This window comes from Crotalus tigris, unplaced genomic scaffold, assembly GCF_016545835.1.
Source record: "Crotalus tigris isolate CLP2741 ecotype Arizona unplaced genomic scaffold, ASM1654583v1 scf7180000017968.19369539983:2297261, whole genome shotgun sequence".
NCBI classification, from domain to species: Eukaryota; Metazoa; Chordata; class Lepidosauria; order Squamata; family Viperidae; genus Crotalus; species Crotalus tigris.
The window spans coordinates 1,064,173-1,085,652 of NW_024096750.1; positions in this window are offsets into that span (position 1 = coordinate 1,064,173).

Sequence of the window (21,480 nt, forward strand, 5' to 3'; positions counted from 1 at the left end):
AGCCAGCTTCAATCCTGAGGAAAAATGATTTCTTAATCTAAAACATATTTGTTTTAACAGAGCATAAGCCTGCATATGAGTTTACCTGACAGCAAATCCCTAGACCAGGGGTCTTCAAACTCGGCCCTTTTATGACTCATGGACTTCAACTCCACTTCAATTCTAGGAGTTGAAGTCCATGAGTCATAAAAGGGCCGAGTTTGAAGACCTCTGCCCTAGACTTACCCCTAAATAGAGATATAGTAGATTGAGCTCCGAGAATGTAAACTGCCCAAAAGATGGTGACAAACTAATTTTTTAATAGGATTTATTTTCTAATAAATAATAGGATTCATCTAGGAGAAATTCTAGAGATACTTATCTCTGAAAAGATACCAAATTCATATTATTTTTTTAGAAACTAAAATGTTCAATATGATGTGGCTTAAAAGGTTATCTTTGACCATATGTTGTATTTACCCTAAGATACTGTTTATGAAATGGGGAAGTTTTTTTAAAAAAAATGAGTCAGAAATATAACGTTGACTAGAATTAAAACATACTAAGGAAGACAAGCGTATCAGGAAATAGTGGCAACATTATTTGGGTCCTATGAAAAGATGGTAAAGTTTTAAAAATAAAGCTAAAATATGCAGCAATTCATAATTTTGAAATACGTGCAAATGCACAAAGAAGAATTTAGGACAGTGTTTGTTAACCTTAGCAACTTTATGATGAGTGGACTTCATGCTGGCTGAAGAATTCTAGGAACTGAAGTCCACCCAATTTAGCAACTGAAGTTGCTAAAATTGTTTTTCTCATGCCTTTAACAGATGCCAACATTTGGCCAAGCTTAGAAGCTGAGCACAGCTGGATCTGGTTAGTACTGAGAGGCAACACTTCCCATCCTCAGGCTGCAGGCAAGATTGAGACTGAAAAAATATTCTGGAAGGAGGCAAGGCAAATCATTTCTGTAACATTGCTGAGAAGCTTCAAAGATGTAGCCTAACATCTTCAGCAGTTGAATTTTTAGCCTTTAGTTTTTCCTGTAGGCTATCTTCTACTACCATCTGTAGGGTGATAGAAACATTGCAACAAAGCACCATTCTGCCGCAGCCGCACCCACAATAGTGTACAGTATATTGCATATTTTTTTTCCCTATGGGTGAGGAGAGGTGGCTGTCATCAGAGAATAACAAAACCCACCAGGTCAGGATGTGGAAGCATGTGGCTATCCCATCCCAAAACAAATGCATGATCAACCAGACATCTTTGCAAAATAAATAATGCATTTCAACAGATTTTTTTTTCAGGACACACAAAAAGCGTTGTCCCTCATAATTCTTCCTGAATTTCTCTGGAATTCAGCTTGCCAGCTGTGGCTACCTGGAGACCACTTTGCAACAAGTGATGTGAGAAGTTTCAGAAATTCTTGCAGATATTTATATATTCCTTGTCTTCACAGGGATCACAAACACTCGATTCTGTGTAGGAATATTTTTATGTCAAAGTAGAGGCAGACCTTTGATCATGCAATCACAGTCATCTCTGTGACTTTTTCAAATCATCCCCTGTTTAGATCTTGGGTCAGGTTAGACTTTCACATCTCTCCTCCCTCCCATAATAACTGTAAGCGCTCTCCAGAATGCTTGGTATTTGTCTTAATTGCTGTATATATATCCCATAACATTGTAAATTCAACATTAAGAAAACCAAGATCATGGCATCCGGCCCTCTCAATTCCTGGCAATTAGATGGGAAAGAAATGAAGGTAGTGACAGATTTTATTTTCCTGGGCTCCAAGATCACCTCAGATGGGGACTGCAGCCAAGAAATTAAAAGACGCTTGCTCCTGGGGAGGAAAGCTATGGCAAATCTAAACAGCATACTAAAAAGCAGAGACATCACTCTGCCAACAAAAGTACGTATAGACAAGGCCATGGTTTTCCCAGTTGCAATGTATGGCTGTGAAAGTTGGACCATAAGAAAGTGAGTGCCAAAGAATTGAGGCCTTTGAACTATGGTGCTGGAAAAGACTCCTGCGAGTCCCCTGGACTGCAAGGTGTTCAAATCAGTCACTCTTAGAAGAGATCAACCCCGACTGCTCTTTAGAAGGCCAGATCCTGAAGTTGAAATTCAAATACTTTGGCCACCTAATGAGGAAGGAAGGACTCACTGGAGAAGAGCCTAATGCTGGGAAAGATCGAGGGCAATAGAAGAAAGGAACGACAGAGAATGAGGTGGTTGGATGGAGTCACTGAAGCAGTAGGCGTGAGCTTAAATGGACTCCAGAAGATGGTAGAGGACAGGAAGACCTGGAGGAACGTTGTCCATGGGGTCACGATGAGTTGGACATGACTTCGCAACTAACAACAACAACAACACTGTAAATTATTCCTCCTTGTAATTTTCCTGTTGTGTTTTGTGTAAAGTGGCTTCCAAAAGTAGCACTCTTCTGATGAAGACTTTTCCTTCAAGTCTTCATCACTTCCCCCCTAAGTTGTAAAAATAGGAGCATATTTAAGTGAGATGAAAATTATTTTAAAATATCAATGACCTTCAAATAAATGGCTCTGCTTTATAGATTTTTACAAACAGTGAAATGCCAATTCTCTTTCAGAAGGAAAAAAGGAAGTTGCAAGAGTTCAATCAGGAAAATATTTTTTACCTTTTATTTATTTTTAGCAGAGGCTGCCAGGGATGGTCACCCAAGCCAGAAAGAGGTGAAACTTTCATTGCACAGTCATAACTGTCATCTTGAATTTTTAACACCTCTTCCTTTTGTGGATGTCCCTGAATATAATAACAAATCTCTGAATTTAAACTTTTTCAAAAAGTAGATCACTATAGCGTAGCTTAACAATTTTCAAAAAAATCAGCAAGGGAATACACAACAGCATGTGTCTATTTCTAGACAATATATCTCATATTTTACATTTTTTTATCAAGACATCCAATTTTGCAAGTAGAGGGGATTTTTAGATAGTTCCTGCCATCTAGAGCAGCATTCATCACATAGGATAATTTATTTAGATGGGCAGATTTCTCCTAAAGACACCTATATTTGAGGCTTCAATCCAGTGTTTCTCAACCTTGGCATCTTTAAGAATCATGCTAGCTTGGGAGTTCTGGGAATTGAAGTCCACATTTAAGTTGTAAAGGTTCAGAAAAACTGTTCAGAAAAAGGTTGTAAAGCTTCAGAAAAAAATTAGGTCATTAAAATTCTAATCAGATATGGGTGGGTCAAAGTCTAAATACCAATGAAGCTTAAAAAAGGAATAAGATCTATGGAAGTTATATTGAAAATCATTTGACAGATTTAGAATAAAGCCTTTGTTATTCATTTTTGGTTAAGGGAAATCAGCCAGGCCTGCTGTTCTCTGGATTACATCCCAGAGTTCTAAAGCAGCTGGCAGATGTGATCTCGGAACCATTAAACCATATCTTTCAAAGATCCTGAAAAACTGGGGAACCATCAGAGGACTGGAAAAGAGCTGATGTGATTTCCATATTCAAAAAAGGGGGGAAAAACAGATCCAGGAAATTACAGAAAATCAGACTGACATCAATACCTGGGATGATCCTGGAAAAGATAATCAAAATCTCCGAACATCTAGAACAGGGGTGTCAAACTCAATTTCACTGAGGGCAGCATCAGTATTGCAGTTGTCCTTGGGGGGCCAGGTAGTTGTGGCCAGGGTGGGCACAGCCTACTGAGTGGGCGTGGCTGGAGTAGGTGTGGCCTACTGGGTGGACATGGCCAGCTCTACATCATTCGCATCAAGGGTGCCGGTGGGAGCCTGGACAGGAGTGGGACAGATCTGAGGGTCTCTGGCAGAAAGGGGTGGGACCAGGGCAGAGCCCATCAAGCCGGATATGTGAAGTAGGCGAGGGCCATTTGCTGGCCACTTCCAGGCGATGGTGCATTTCTTTATTCCTCACAAAGGGTGACACCTCCCCAGCATGCACTCAGTGGGACCAACACGGCAAGGGTCGGTCCCTTGCTGTTTCCAGGTGGCCTTGATTGGAAGACTGAATGTGTTTCAGCATAGATGGCCATCACAAAATTGTACATTGGCTCCCGGGCAGCCTGGGCCAGGGCCAAGGCAGTGGGGGCCATTCCCTCACTATTTCCGGGATGGTTTCGCGGGCCACATGAAACCACGTTGTGGGCCACATCTGGCCCTCGGGCCTTGTGTTTGACATGTCTGATCTAGAAGCAAGCAAAGTTATAATCAGAAGCCAACATGTGTTTTTCAAAAATATATCATGCCAAACAAATCTTATTTCATTGTTTGACAAAGTAACTAAATTAGTGGACCAGTGAAAAGCAGTGGACATAGTATATTTGGTTTTCAGTAAGGCATCTGATAAAGTAGACTGTAGCCTCGTTCTTGGTAAGCTAGAAAAATGTGGGATAGACAGAATCACCACCAGATGGATTTGTAAATGGCTGACAAACAGCACTCAACATGTAGCCCTTAATGGTGTTACCTCTACATGGAGGGAAATATGCAGTGGGGTACCCCAAAGTTTCGTCTTAAGTCCAATACTCTTCAATATCTTCATAAAAGATTTAGATGAGGGAATAGAAGGGAACTCATCAAATTTGCAGACGACACTAAAGTGCCAACACCCCTGATGATAGGCTCAACTTTCAAATGGATCTCAACAGATGTGAACATTGGGCCCTATCTAACAAAATAAATGTAGAGAGAAGTAAGGAATTCTGGGAGTTGAAGTCCACGAGTCATAAAAGAGCCAAGGTTGCCTATCCCTGCCCTTAGGCAAGAAAAATTAAATGTACAAGTACAGATTAGGTGAAACCTGGCTTAATAGAAGTAACTGTGAGAGGAATCTTGGAGTTCTAATGAACAATCATATAAATATGAGTCAGCGGTGTTCGGCAGCAGCCAAAAAGTCAATGCAATCCTAGATTGCTTAACAGAGGAACAGAATCAAGATCATATGAAATACTAGTACAGCTTTACAAAGCCTTAATAAGACCATCCCTGGAATATTGCATAAAGTTTTGATTGCTGCAATATAAAAAAGATGTTGAGACTTTGGGGGAAAAAGTGCAGAGAAGCAACAAAGATGATTAGGAGCCTGAAGCCTAAAACTTATGAAGAATGGTTGCAAGAATTGGATATGGATAGTCTAGTAAAAGAAGAACTAGCAATGACGTGATAGCAGTGTTCCAATATCTCAGAGGTTGCCACAGAGGCAACCTATTTTCCAAAACACCTAAAGGCAAGACATGAAACAATGGATGGAAACTAATCAAGGAGAGAAGCAGCCTAGAATTAAGGAGAAATTTCCTGACAATGAGAACAATCAACCAGTGGAACAGCTTGCCTTCAGAAGTTGTAGATGCTCCATCACTGACAACTGTCAAGGAGAGACTAGACAGCCATCTATCTGAAATGGTATAGGGTCTGTTATTCTTATAACTCTGTTATTCTGATATGTTCTTCAATCATTATTTTAAGTCACATTGTGAGCAGACCGTTTCATAATTGCAGAGGGAAAATATTAAAGAAGAGGTGGGAAATCCATTTAATATTCATCATAATGTTGAACCAATGTCACTCTTTTTTGTACAAAATTAAAATATGAATGGAACACAAACACCAGCAAAATAGCAAAACGCGGCTCTTGAAAATGTTTCATTATCTCCCACTTGAATAAATGAAAAACAAAAATGTTTAATGTTGGCTGAATCAAGTTTACTAACTTAAAGAGTTTTAAGTTAAAAAGAAAGCAATCAAAACTAGATAGTTTCTGAAAAATACAAATCGTGCTTTATTATTGTACTTTTACATACTAATTTTGGTTCCAAAATGTACTCTGAGTTAAAGTAATTATGTGATCCTGTGCCTTCTTATACAAATATAGTATTCATCTGAAAGACTTCTGGGGCAATTTGGTGAACTGAAGACCACAGCAAAGATCATATCTTGGAACTTCTCTGGGTAAGTAGTGGATGGGAGATCATCCACATGTACTCCAGATGTCTGCTCCTCATGAAGAGACCACAGGAAAGTTGTTTTCTGCAAGTTTGAGCACCAGGAGATGATGGAATTAATCATTTTGCTTGCAACCATGGAGGAGCTTTTTAAAGGAAACTAAATTTGTAAACCTCACTTTCTAATCATTTTTAGAAATTGCCTGTTGGTCGTCTTAAAAGTGTTAGAGATTTTCAGAATGACAAATTCGAAAACTTTTCATTGGGTGAGTTATTTTCAACTCTGAACAAAATAAAAATGAATTACAAACTCAAAGAGTTTGAAATAAACAGCAAAATGCTACATGAGATTTGGACCTAAAGAGAGTTATAAACAGATCAAGGGTCCTTATAAATTTGGAATATTGATTTTTTACTATAATTTTGGAATTAACTATTTTAAAAATAAACAATTCTGGAAAATGGACTTATTTTAATACTGAGACTTATAAAATGACACAAAATATTAGAACTTCAGCAATATTAAAGAAGAATGGAGCCAAACATTAGCATCTACAATATCAACACTGTCAATAATGATGTCTGCCTCAATGGATAATATTATATCTAAAAGAATAACAGATCAAAAGAGGAACTGCAAATGAGAGACCAAGAGAATGATTTGGAAAAGAATGCTTTGCTGGGTATACAAAAGAAACAGGCTGAAGTTCAAAAATTAAAAGGGAAATACAAGTGATAAACCAATGATCTGGAAAATGTTTCCTTACTGGATTTACAAAAGAGGCTTGTTGAAGCCTGAAGAAATCTGTGAAGGAGAATTCAAGAAAAATCAAATTCTATGAAAATCCTTCATTGAATTAAAGATTAAGACTGTTAGAAGTAAAAGGAATATTGACATTTTTTTGCTAAGTTCTGGCAAAGCTTTATGTCATTTTTTGCTGAAAGCAGGATTGAAAAGTTAACAGATAACAGAATAACAGAGCCGAGGTGGCGCAGCAGTTAGAGTGCAGTACTGCAGGCTACTTTAGCTGACTGTGTTCAGCAGGTCAGCGGTTCAAATCTCACCGGCTCAAGGTTGACTCAGCCTTCCATCCTTCCGGGGTAGGTAAAATGAGGACCCAGATTGTTGGGGGCAATGTAATATATATATATATATATATATACATTGCTTACTGGTGTACACCGCTTAGAGAGTGCTCGCACTTAAAGCGGTATATAAGTCTCATAAATAAATAAATAAAAACCTTGGAGGTCTTCTAGTTCAGTGAATTTGCTTATAGATAAAGAATGGAATATGGGAATAAGAGATATCTGCTTAACCTTATTTACCCTTATTTATTTACAGTATGTTTTAGCGCCTAGCTCAGCCATATCTGTTAAGGGCTCACATGTAAATATTTTAAGCCTATATGTACAAAAATTACATAATATGATTGTCCACATAATCAGTCAACCTAGTAAAACCCAAATGCCCACTCAAATGAGAGTTTTTACCAATGTGTAATATGCTGAATAGATCTTTGGAAGCAAAGTATTCAGAGCATGGAGCATCTTCTTCCTTACTTCCTCTTTAACCGCTTCAGGTATTGAGGGAGATACAAAGTTCTGGCTTTTGCTCTTCTGGCGGCCTCAACCATTGTTAACTGATGTTCTAGTGCAGTGGTTCTCAACCTGTGGGTCGGGACCCCATTTGGGGTCGAATGACCATTTCACGGGAGTCGCCAAACAACGCAGTCTGCCATTTTTTCCCCCTTTTCCTTAGCTGTGTTACTCCCTTTTATTCTATTGGCTTTTGAAAGCCAATAGAATAGACTCTCTTGAATAGAGTCTAATTCTATTGGCTTTCAAAAGCCAATGGGAATTGTCCAGACTGTCTCTGCCCTGCTGAGCCCGCCAAAAGTCCCATTCTGCAAATGGTGCTGCACCAGTTGAGTAGTCCTCGACTTATGACCAGTTGAGTAGTCCTCGACTTACAACCAGTTGGGGGGTCACGGCATTAAAAAGGTTGAGAACCACTGTTCTAGTGTGTCTTTGATGTTGTCTCTCCATCTTCTTCGGTGTTTACCTCATGTTCTTTGATCTTCTCCTCTTTTTGTATATGCCTTGTATGGTATGGAATCCCACATCCTCTCCAGGTGAGCAAATCACTTTATTTGTTGTTTTTGTGTGTAGTTTAAGGCTGGTTTTATGTCAATTCTTCACCTTATCAAGAAAAGGTGTGCATCCAAAATTTTTTCACAATAAGCCCAGCTTTTACTGACATTTTGTCCCTTCTTTCACATTCTGGGATTTCTCTGCTTACAAAATATGGACTGTAAGTAGACACGGCACCATCAGCACCCCTGGACAATATTGTAAGCCAAACATTTTTTAAGGGGAAAAAAATGCATAGCTACAGATGGACATCAGCACACATTTCAAATAATTTAACCCATTTCCCCCCTGCAGTGCCTAAACATCATCCCAGCTCTTTTGACAGATGCTCACAGAGCAAAGCTGTCTTGGATCTCGTACTACCACTAATTCAAATTCAAACCAACACTACAGGATAGAGAGGTCTGTGTTTGGCCTTCATAAGGAATGAAAAGTATTCATTTCTAATGGAATGAAACAAAAGGAGGCTGTGGACCATAATGATTACAAATCAAACTGCCTTACAAGAAGATAAATTATTATTGTTCTATGTTGCACGGGAAGCGTATCTGCAATGCTGACAGTATTTGAATGTGCACAACTTATTTTCCAGGAAAACTACAAAGCCAGATTCCCATCGAAGGACCTTTTGAGACTAAATAGCCTCCCTGAGAAAAAGGCTGGCAACTGATCAGACTAAAGCTGGGTCTCCGATGGGCTATTGATGGGCCTTTCTTGTTGAATGCTTGCACAGATCCATCTCCCTCCTTGTCCAATTGTAGATTCATAGAATTGGATAAGACATTAAGAGATTCATCCTGTCTTTATTTAATCAGTATTTTTAAAATAGTTGGCAGTCAGATATACCATAGCATAAAAAGCCAGCCTTCCAAGCACAAAGGAAAAATTTATATCTATCATATTTAGGTAAATAGCACAGAATGCCTTGAATTGCCTATTATGAATGAACCTTTATTGTCAAAGTATAACATGTATACAGTGAGATTGGTTGAGCCTCCCTCCGTGCCCTCCCCACCACAACTCACAGTGACTACAAACCCCCAACTTATTACATCCTGTGAGCTAATTGCACAGCACGCCCGGCCTCATGAGTCTGTCATGCATGAAATTATTATGTCCCATTTAAGAGCCTGACAGCCCCTGGATAGAAGCTGTTCTTCAGCCTGTTGGTACGGCTGGCTATGTTTCTGTATCTCCTACCTGATGGTAGGAGAGTAAAGAGGTACCAACCAGGGTGAGAGTCATCCCTGAGAATTTTCCTCACTCTACCAAGGCAACGGGCCCTGGCGATGTCATCCAATGGTGCAGGGAACAGCCCACGATGTCTTGTGCCGTGCTCACCACCCTCTGTAATATCTTCCTGTCCGCAGCTGTCAAGCCAGCATACCAAACTACAATACAGTATGTGAGAATGCTTTCAATAGTAGACCGGTAGAAGAAGGTCATGAGTTGTCGTTCTACCCTGATCTTCTGGGTAGTGGAGTCTCTGTTGGGCTGTTCTGGCCACCTGGGCTGTATTAGTTTTCCAGGTAAGATCTTCACAGAGGTAGACTCCCAGGAATTTGAAGGAGGAAACTCTCTCCACACAGTCCCCTCCGATGTAAAGTGGGGCAGGTTCCTCTCTTTTCCTCTGGAAGTCTAGCACCATCTCCTTTGTTTTGCCGATGTTCAGGTGCAGATTGTTCTCTAGTCACCATGAGGATAGTTTTTGTAGCTCCCCCCTGTACGCTGTCTCATCTCCATCTGTAATGAGACCCAACACGGTGGTGTCATCTGCGAACTTGATGATCGCAGAGGACGGGTCAGATGATACACAATCATATGTGTATGAACCTTGAGGTACTATCCAGAAATGAAGATGGGTAAATCTCTCCTTCCTGTACCACACAAAAACCAGAAATCCTTCTAAAATTGCTTAGGAGCTGCTTAGAGTTTAGAAATGGAAGAAAAACCATAGTTTAGTGAGCTGAGAAGTTTGGGCTAAGAGAATAACCAAGTACATTAGGGTAGAAAGAGATATAACTGGGGAGGCAAAAAGAGAAACAAAGTTTTATGTACAGTATTTTCCGGCGTATAAGATGACTTGACGTATAAGACGACCCCTGACTTCGGAGAAGATTTGCATGGTTAGAAAGTCGTCTTATACACCGGAGAATGTGGTATTTTCTGGTGTATAAGACGACTCAGTGTATAAGATGATCCCCAACTTCAGAGAAGATTTGCATGGTTTAGAAAGTCATCTTATATGCCGGAAAATACGGTATTTTATGCAGCCTGGTAGGAAGAGTTGTGTTAATCTACAGCAGGGGTGTCAAACTGCTGGCCCATGGGCCGTATGCATCATGCCAAAACTGCGCCCACCCCATTGCTGGGAATGGGGAAAAAAGTCGTGATACATCGTGACATGTCATGCGACGTTGTGAGTTTGACACCCCTGGTCTACAGTGACAAAAATCTGGAGCCTGATAGCATTTTTTCCAACTAACACATTTTCTTAAAGGGCAGATGTGAGCTGCAGCTGACTTCATCAGATCCTAGAGTACAAGACTCATTTATCACCTGGGACAAGAATTTGGCTTCAGAACATAAAGGTCCTCTGTTAGGAAGAGAAGATCCATTGGAATGTTTTGCTTTTAAGTCTTTTATACCTTTGCCAGTTGCTGTTTTTTTAAGCTTGTTGTCCTATTCCCAAGAATTTGATAGGCCAACTCATGGCTAAGATGTGGAGATGCCTCTCTCTCCTTCAACTCTTTCCAGTGATGCTGGCTCTAATTCTTGTACAGCCTTCAGTTCCAGACTGATCCACATTACACATGTGGGTAGTTTTAAATTTCTGGGCACTTATATCTCGGAGGACCTCTCATGGACTATGAATGTTAACATGCTTGTGAAGAAGGCACAGAAAAGGCTGTACTTCCTGAGAATGCTCAGGAAGATAAATCTATCTCAGCATCTACTTCTGTCCTACTATCACAGCACCATTGAGAGTGTCCTGACATACGGCATTCTTGCATGGTATGGGAGTAGCTCTGTAGCGGACAAAAAAGCTCTACAGAGAATAATTAAAACTGCCCAGAATATTATCGGACTCCAGCTACCAGCCCTGAACAACATCTTCGAATCTCGCTGTTTGAGGAAGTTGCATAACATTCTCAGAGACTCTTCCCATCCTGCTTACAATCTCTTTGGACTGTTGCCTTCTGGCAGAAGATATAGAACATTTAAAACTCGGTCCACACATTTTCTGAATAGTTTTTATCCCAGAGCTATAATTGCACTTAATAATGAACTAAAGGGCCACCATCAGTGAACTGTTGGACAGTATTTCTTGGTCTGTTGGGTGGATGTTTGGGCGGTTTTAGGGGCGGGGAATTGTGGTGGGTGGGAGTGTGTTTGGGGATTATGTGTGTGGGACCTGGTCTTTGGGTGTCATGTAAATTTCGTTGTATGTGTATACTGTGTATACACATACAATGACAATAAAGTTTATTATTATTATGTTGTTGTTGTTATTATTATTATTATTATTATTATATCAGAGAAGATAAGCAGTCAGAGAAAGAAAAAATGATTATGTCTTTCTGTTAGTCTTCTACTGATTGTAACATTACAAAAGAGTGGTACTGCCTCAGGATTCCTACAACACATCTCAAAACATCATCTACCACTGGAGAAAATACAATTAGAGACAATGAAAGGGAAAAAAAGCTGTGATTGCCCCCTCTCATATGAACTTACCTTTTGAAAGCCAAAGAAATGAGATAGATGGAGGTCTTGAAAGCACCTCCCTTAAAGCCTGGCACATCAAACATCCTTTGCTTTCATACCATCAGAAAATTCAACCTACCAAATCCACGCACAATCTCTTCATATAAAACACACAAATTCTGAAATTTGCTCATCTTTACTAAAGCTTATGGGGAATGAACAAATGTTAAGATGCGGAAATGTTTTTCCAAGGCCTAAATTATCAGTCTTCTGGAGATTTAAAAGGATCTTAATTCAGAGAATATGTTCTTTAAAATGCTACATCGTTAACTGTATAAATTTTCTCTCTGCATGCCTTCTTGTTGCTAGGTCAGTGGTGGCGAACCTATGGCACGCGTGCCAGAGGCGGAATTCAGAGCCCTCTCTGTGGGCACACAGGCCATGCCCCGGAGATGGCAACCATCCCTCTTCAACCAGCTGCCCGCTAACTTGCCGCGGTCCCACATGGCCGGATGCATCCCAGCACCCATGCACTCACTGGCCTCTGTGCCTATGGTGTCAGGCAGCAGCCACCCTGGCCCTTGCCTCATCTTGCCCTGCGACAATGGCACCCCCGCCCTGCCTCACTTTGCCTCACCTCAGCCCGCAGGATGAGCCTCCTATCTACTGCCCCACCTGCCAGAGATCCCCTGGATCTCCCCCAGCCCTGCCCGTCCCCCACAGGCATCCGTACCCATGAGCAACATCAAGGTAACCACGCCCACCTTGGCCACAGCCACCCAGTCTGCCATGACCACCACAGCCACGCCCATCCAGTGGGCCACACCTACCTGGCACCCAGCAATAAATAAGTGAGTTTTGGGTTGCAGTTTGGGCACTCGGTCTCTAAAAGGTTTGCCATCACTGTGCTAGGTAAAGGCATTTGCTATCCAGCATGTACTACCAGTGCTTTTTTTGTAAAAAAAAAAAAAAAAAAAAAAAAGTGCCGGAACTCACACACGTCATACAACCCGCCTTGCCTACCCTACAAGGTTCCATCCAAAAAAGGTGCTGGAACTCCGTTCTGGGCGTTCTATGACAAAAAAAAGCCCTGTGTACTACTATGCTGACCAGTTTTGAACTTCAGATTCAGATTCTGTATTTTGACACACCAGCTCACTGAGTTAATATCAGGAATTCTAGGGTGAAGTTAGATACTGCAATGCAATTAATTTAACTTCTGTGCAATTTGCTGAAGAGAACATATTTTGGAGCTTTTCTGGAATCCAGGGACCCAAGAACTAGAAAACAAACAAACATATTTGTGCTTCTGTCCAGAAATCTCAAATAAATGCCAAATAATATGTTATGGTTGGCAATGAACCCACTAATTTTACTTTAAGCAAGGGAAGCAGAAAATTGTTGCCTTTCATGGCCAGTTTCTTAAGTATTTTGGTGAGATGAATTATATAATCACCCTTGACATGGGTAAATTGTAAACATCCTTGGAAGCATGAAGATTGCCTTTTATCGAGTTATGCCATTTTTCCTCAATTCCATTTTCAAGCAGATAGATGCTGCCTATATGCTTGGAAATTAACATTACCCATTCTAAGTGTATAAACAACTATTTAAACAATGGTGGGCCAACTTTTCCCCATAAGGCAAAATTGCACTTTTTTTTTATTCTTAATTTGCTTCTCAAGAACATACTACCTGTGAGATCTGGGAGTTGAAGTCACACAAGGTTGCCCTGGTTGAGAAACATTGCTCTAAAGTAATTTGCTCCCGAAAGAAACTTATTGTCAGAACCCTCGGTTATTAATTATTGATTATTAATCACTCATATTCTCTGGCCTTACACTATTCGGGTTCTGCCATTCTCCTGGGGAGGGGGGAGATCAGGGGCTTGTAGTGCACGTAGTACATTTTCTCTGTTTACTTTGATGTATCCTCTATAGCAGTGGTTCTCAACCTTTTTAATGCCGCAACCCCCAACCAGTCGTAAGTTGAGGACTACTCAACCAGTCATAAGTCGAGGACTACTCAACTGGTGCAGCACCATTTGCAGAATGGGACTTTTGGCGGGCTCAGCAGGGCAGAGACAGCCTGGACAATTCCTATTGGCTTTTGAAAGCCAATAGAATTAGACTCTATTCAAGACAGTCTATTCTATTGGCTTTCAAAAGCCAATAGAATAAAAGGGAGTAGCACAGCTAAGGAAAAGGGGGGAAAAATGGCGGACTGCGTTGTTTGGCGACCCCCATGAAATGGTCGTTCGACCCCAAATGGGGTCCCGACCCACAGGTTGAGAACCACTGCTCTATGGCAAGGGTCTCCAAACTTGGCCTTTTATGACTTGTGGACTTCAACTCCCAGAATTCCTGGCTGAGGAATTCTGGGAGTTGAAGTCTACAAGTCATAAAAGGGCCACGTTTGAAGACCCCTGCTCTATGGGTGTGAAAGGAATGCCTCAGGACCATCTGCCTTATCTCAGCACAGGAGGAGGATCCGGAGAAGACCTAACAACCTTGAGAGAGGCACCTTATCAACTCGTTTCCCACAGCTCAATGGCACCTGTGGATTGTCCTGTTTGAATTGACCGGACGGACACTTTGGGTGGGGTTATTACTTCACGGGTTTAACCTACTGATTTGGGTGGGAAGCCTTCAGATCCTGCCTAGCTTTCCTGCTTTCTGTATCTGTATCCAATAAAACAGTGGTTCTCAACCTGTGGGTCGGGACCCCATTTGGGGTCGAACGACCATTTCACGGGGGTCGCCAAACAATGCAGTCCGCCATTTTTTTTCCCTTTTCCTTAGCTGTGCTACTCCTTTTTATTCTATTGGCTTTTGAAAGACAATAGAATAGACTCTCTTGAATAGAGTCTAATTCTATTGGCTTTCAAAAGCCAATAGGAATTGTCCAGGCTGTCTCTGCCCTGCTGAGCCTGCCAAAAGTCCCATTCTGAAACGGTGCTGCACCAATTGAGTAGTCCTCGACTTAAGACCGGTTGAGTCGTCCTCGACTTACGACCGATTGGGGGTCGCGGCATTAAAAAGGTTGAGAACCACTGCAATAAAAGTTCCTTTTGAAATGATGCCACTTTCAAGAGTTCTGTTTTTTTGGCAGAGGAGCGGAGGCAGGTTCTTACACTTATACTTTATTTTTCTTTACCTTTCAGAATGGCAAGCGAATGAAATGTTTGAACAAATTATGATCAGACCTGGTCTCTGCCATCAGCCTACTAAAGACTTAGAAGGGACCCATTCTCCTAAGTAACTCATAATCTAGTGGAGCTTTCACAAAATTACGCTTGTAATTAGCTTCCCTGTGCTTTCTGTGTAGCTATACATCAATGTTCATGCCTTCCAAAATCATCTATTCAATATTCCTATTTGCAAGTTCTATAAAATTGATTTGAGTCTAGGATACCTGACCTCATGTAAGCCCATGATTGTAAACAAAGGTAATTCAGCCACTTGAAAAGCCATTTCAATGATAAATACAGTACTTCATGATGTACAATCTATAAGCTGCTGGAAGGTAATTGCTTATAGTTCTCCGTTTGTAAACTCAGCATTATTTAATTACATTTAATTAGATTCTTTGTCACTGAAATTATAGTTAAATGTTATCCTATTAAGCTGAGTAAGAACACCTGCAAATGTGTAATTGATCTTCCAATACCCAACTTAATTTTAACTAAAACACCCGTCAAGCCTCACAAATGTGTTCTTTCCTTCTTGATGATGGTTAGTATGTTTTATAATTTACTTATAAATATATGAATTACATTCTAATGTAATTGGAATCCAGCTCTTCACATTATTCCAAACACTGTAATAGGCAAGGTAATAACACAAAATGTTATAGTAACAAGATTTTTTAAAAACATGTCTGAAATTGGTTCTGTGGATAAAACAAACAAATATGAGTGACATTATTATCAGGCCCCTTCACCACAAAAACAAAATATCAAAAACAAATTTAACATTTTTAATCAGCTTTTTTCATAAATGAGATAGTTAAGAGTGCAAAAACTATGAAAGCAGTAGCTTACTGCAAATAGATCTTTTTGCTCTTTAATTTCCAATCTGATCAACAGGAATTAGCATCATTAATCTCTGCCATTGATATTTTGGTATAATGTTCATCAGAAATTTTGTATCCCCCTGCCTTCCCCCCAGGATAAAAGACTAGAAAATCTTTAGTCATCCAGTTTTGGGAAAGATCATTTATCTGTATGCAGATCTTGATGGAAACCGATACCACATTGAGTCTTCAGCTTGTTTATTCATACAACCCAATATAAAACACATTGCACATCTCCCAGTAAAAATGGTTTGTTAGAATGTAAATTCTTTGGGCACTTGCATTCGTTATTTGTTGCTTGTGGTCTTGGGATAACAATACCTGATGCAGGCTTTAAAGCAGGGGCCTTCAAACTTGGCCCTTTTGTGACTTGTGGACTTCAACTCCCAGAATTCCTCAGCCAGGCACGCTGGCTGAGGAATTCTGGGAGTTGAAGTCCACAAGTCATAAAAGGGCCAAGTTTGAAGACCCCTGCTTTAAACTATGCATAAAAAGCAGCACTGGCTTCCTTGAGGGTAAGCTAAGGTGACCAACCATCCTCCTTTAGGGGGACAGTCCTCCTTTTATGAATTCTGTCCTCCTACATGTCCTCCTTTTCGATATTTGAAGACTAATCTGCAGGGCTTTTTTTTTCCTCATAGAACACTCAGAATGGCGTTCCGGCATCTTTTTTTTGATGGTTTTTTTTTAACTTTTGCATGAGCTGTGCTACTCCCCCTATTGGTTTTCAAAAGCCAATAGGAATTGCTGCTGAGTGCGCCAAAACACCCGGCCGGCAAACTTTGCACATGTAAGTTGTCTGCATAAATGATAAATGCATAATAAAAAATATTTGTAACAATAACATTTAATATTGTAATTATGCTTACATGCCGCGCCCCCGCCCGCAGCCACCCCAGCACTGCTGCCCCATGTAGAGCGGGCCCCGCGGCTCCCAAAGCACCAGCTGCGCCAGCTCTGGCCCCGGGGGGCAGCCCGCTGTCGACACACCCTGCCTGCAGCCGCGAATTGGCAGGAACTTTGCACCCCTCCCTGCTACCCAACTACACCATCTCCTAGTTAGTCCTGAAGATACCTGGAGGAGACTGGAGTGGCGACGCCATAGTAACATTCTCTTGATCTTTGGCCCTGCTAGGGCAATAATGGTTGTGGGCGCCAGAGGCAGGGGCAGTGGGGCTGCTGCGGGCGGGAGTGTGAGGAGTGGCAGTGGCCAGCTGCCCCCCGTGCTGGGGGAGCCGCAGGGCCTGCTCTACATGGGGCTGCACAGGGTGGGCAGTGGTGCTGGCGGGGTGGCTGCAAGCGGGGTGTGTTGATGGCGGGCTGCCCCCCGGGGCTGGAGCCGGCGCAGCTGGTGCTTTGGGAGCCGCGGGGCCCGCTCTACATGGGGCAGCAGTGCTGGCGGGGTGGCTGCGGCATGTAAGCATCATTACAATATTAAATGTTATTGTTAATGCATTTATCATATTATAGTGTATTCTGTATTATTGTTGCAATGAATAAAATGTTTCTTTTATTTACAATATTTTTTCTCCAATTTATTTGTGCCCTCCTTTTCATTGTAAAAAAGTTGGTCACCTTAGGGTAAGCGGAGGCACCTGCTCTCAAGAAGGGGTAGGCATAGCATAGCATAGCTGACTCAGTAATTCTGGGAGTTGAAGTCCCTGAGTCATAAAAGAGCTGAAGTTGCCTACCCCTGCTCTCAAGAAAGCCAAAGCTGTTCGTCATGCAACCAGTTGTAAATCAAAACTATTGTGGCACCACGGCCAGTTCAATCATGGAGTGTGGTATTTATTTTTGAAAGGGAGGCAAAATGATGGTGGTGGACATCTATGAGCACTTACCAAATGTTCCATCTCTGTTTCTAAAACTGAAGCAGGAAATGAAGGTGGTCTGCTGCAAAACAATCGCCCCAGCCATCATTTTTATGATCAGAATGGTGCTGGATCCCAAATAAACTGCACAAAAATTTTAAGAAAATACAAATTCTGGGTGGCAACGTAACGACTTGCAGATTTACCTGGTAAGCCTTCAGTTAAACTACCCGAAGTATTGAGTATTGCAATATTTTTGTTAAGTATGTAGAAGAGAAATGGCCAATCAGCAGCTCTAAAACTAAACATTCATACTGAATTGTTAAATTACATGTGTATAAGAAAACAGATGGCATATTTTGAAATTAGAAGCATACAGATATAGTGTAACCTTTAAACAGGCTAAACATACTCAAAAAGATAAACATTCACAATTAAAAAAAAAAATCCAAGAAAATTCTGATTATTTTCTTGGTGCCATCGCTTTGTCAGTTCAAATGTGAGCTGTGATCCCAGGCCATCTTGTTTTCCCAACGAAGGCAATTCCATTTTATCATGTAGATCAGAGTTCCCCAACGTTTCCGGCTTTGCAAACCAACGGGGTGGAGAGGGGATAGTTCTGTGTGAGTGGCTGGCAAGCACGCGCACCTGCCACCCCTGCAAATGGAGCCCGTGCACACACACTCACCTGCTGCTTGTGCAAGTAAGGATGCACATGTACATGCACGCTCACTGGCAATTTCTGCGGCCCAGTTGCAATCCTCTCATGGCCCACTAGTGGGCCACAGGTTGGGGCCCCCATATTTAGATAAATATTTCTTTGCATCCACCAGTGGCTTAAACAGTTTTAAATAAAGATTAACCCTACAACAAGGATTTGATAGGCTCTTTATGAGTGTTAAGTCTAACTTGGAAAAGCCCACGAGAATTTACTTAGGTTCTTGCCCCAAGAGCTAGGCAAGACTCATCTCACAAGATGGGTCACAACTGACTCCTGCGTTTTCTGCATTCTGCGTCTTTAAAATGATGCCTCTAAATCAGAGCCTAACGATTTGCTTGAGAGGGAGCTGCTTTTTCTTCTTGAATAGTTTTATGCCTTGATGGTTTGGTTGGGCTGGAACAGGGGTAGGCCACCTTGGCTCTTTTATGACTCGTGGACTTCAACTCCCAGAATTCCTGAACCAGCATGGCTCAGTTTGGAAACCTCTCCCTTTCCCCTCAGCATGGTTAGCTCAGGAATTCTGGGAGTTGAAGTCCACAAGTCATAAAAGAGCCAAGGTTGCCTACCCCTGGGCTGGAAGGAAGCCTTGGAATCGTCAACCTCCATGCCAGAGCGAGATTGGGCCAATCCCCGATAAAGCTGTGACATAGCTGACCTCTGCTCTCTTTGCTGCTACATACTGGTAATCATTGACTTACAACCATTTGTTTAGTGACTGTTTGAAGTTACAACACTGTAAAAAGTGACTTATGACGGTTTTCACACTTACAATTGTTGCAGCATCCCCGTAGTCAAGTGATCAAAATTCAGACACTTGGCACTGGCACATATTGGTTACAGTGTCCTGGGATCATGTGATCCCCTTTTGCAACCTTCTGAAAGCAAAGTCAATGGGGAAGCCAGATTCACTTAACAACTGTTTATTAATTTAGCATCAGCAGCGATTCATATCACAACTGTGGAACAAAAGTTTGTAAAATGGGGCAAAACTCAAGCTAACAAACTGTCTCGCTGAGCAACAGAAATTTTGGGCTGAATTGTGATTGTAAGGATTATCTAATTCAATGCTTCAACCACTGGACAATGTCACTTTGGTCCAACTGCTGATCATCTTTGAAACAGCCCGCCTCCTATGGTTATGATCCTCACATTTCCAATTATGATTACAATTTGCCTGGAAAATCATTGTAAATCTAAGGCAAGACACAGATTCTTAAACCCCGAGCATTATCGGCCATCTTGTGTGTTTCAGCTGAGGGCTATCGTATCAGTGAGTCAATAAAACAGCACAGCTGAAATCAAACAGTCTTATTTCATATAAACAGAGGGACAAATTGGATTCAACTGATTCTTTTAATAGTGAACCATTTTTTCACCCTGCAGAGTAAATCCGCTCCCCAATTTCTCTTTATTAACTATTAGTGGCTTCTGTTTCTGTCAGCTGTGTTTGCCCTGCCTGTCCTTATCACTAATAGGCTTAAATGATTTTGCTGCGCAAACACAAAAGGTACTATAGACTACTTTTATTCCCCAAAATACAAAATCTTAGCACGATAGTATGAAAACATTTTATTAGCCATTTTCTACATAATTGAAATAAAAGGGCAGACTGTATCATGGCTTTTTGCAATAGGAAAAAAACTACCTTCACAATTCACTTCTGCTTCCATAGGAACAATATTCTTAATATTTTATATTGCATTTCATTATAAAAATAGAATTTATAAAGTTTTCCATCATGAGCAATATCAGATACAAAAGCTAATTGTTTATGCTTAAAAGGGCACACACTGACATCTAGAATAATTCCATCAAGTATGTTTTAACCTCCAAGTTATAAAAATGGAATGAAGACAATCTAAACCATTTTATTAGATAGCACTGAAAATATATAGTTATTTAAGCTAAATAGGCTGAACTTCAGAAGCCTGGAATGTTTTCTTGTTTCCTTTTAAATCTACAGTAAATTTTTAAATCACGACCTGTAACTGCCACATGAGTTTTGGCCAGAGGTAAATATGATCTTTTCGGCTTTGGCCCCATTGCTTCACTCTTTCTGGTCAGTCCTAGAGGAGATCAACCCCGACTGCTCTTTAGAAGGCCAGATCCTGAAGTTGTAACTCAAATACTTTGGCCACCTAATGAGAAGGAAGGACTCACTTGAGAAGAGCCTAATGCTGGGAAAGACGGAGGGCAATAGAAGAAGGGGACGACAGAGAATGAGGTGGCTGAATGGAGTCACTGCAGCAGCAGGCGTGACCTTAAATGGACTCCAGAAGATGGTAGAGGACAGGAAGGCCTGGAGGAATGTTGTCCATGGGGTCGCGATGGGTCAGACATGACTTCGCAACTAACAAAAATATGATCTGAAAGAAGTTTGTCTGAGTCTCCAAAACAGCTGACTATGGCCGGGAGATAACAGATTGTCAAAAATCCATTTTAACGTCTGCATTTTTTCTTACAAATGAAAAACAGACAATGACAAGAAACTGAGTTGCCAAGTTTTACATTCAAGGAACTACAAATCAAAGAAAAAGGCCTCAGGTGCTCGTACTGTGCAGGAACCATTATAGTATTTGATTGGGATCAGTTCAGCATCAATTTCTTACACTTCTGCTTCTGCAGGAGTGTTTGAAGGTTCATGGACAAATAATTTTGGGGAATAGTGATGATTTTCAGAACAGAGTTTTTCTTATCTGGCAGATTTTTAGATCCAATGCCTGTTTTGTTTTTGGGTATATAAAAATGAAACCTGCTAAACATAAATCCTACAATATGACTACTTACCTGTTTCTTACAGCAAGTAGAAGATACAATCTCTTTAATTTGTATTTCATATTACATACTGTGTATGTTACAGCAATTGTTAAAAAACTAACGAGTCACCTGTTCTTTGGTATTTATAAATATGGTAGACCAAAATCATTAATATAAAAATATTGGCAACAAGATTCTGTAAAAATGAAAAGACAAAGCAAAATGGCATATTCCAGGTCTGAATAAGCTTCCAGTTTAAAGATACTATAAGCATCAATGTAACATTAATTCCAATATGCTGAGCCCAG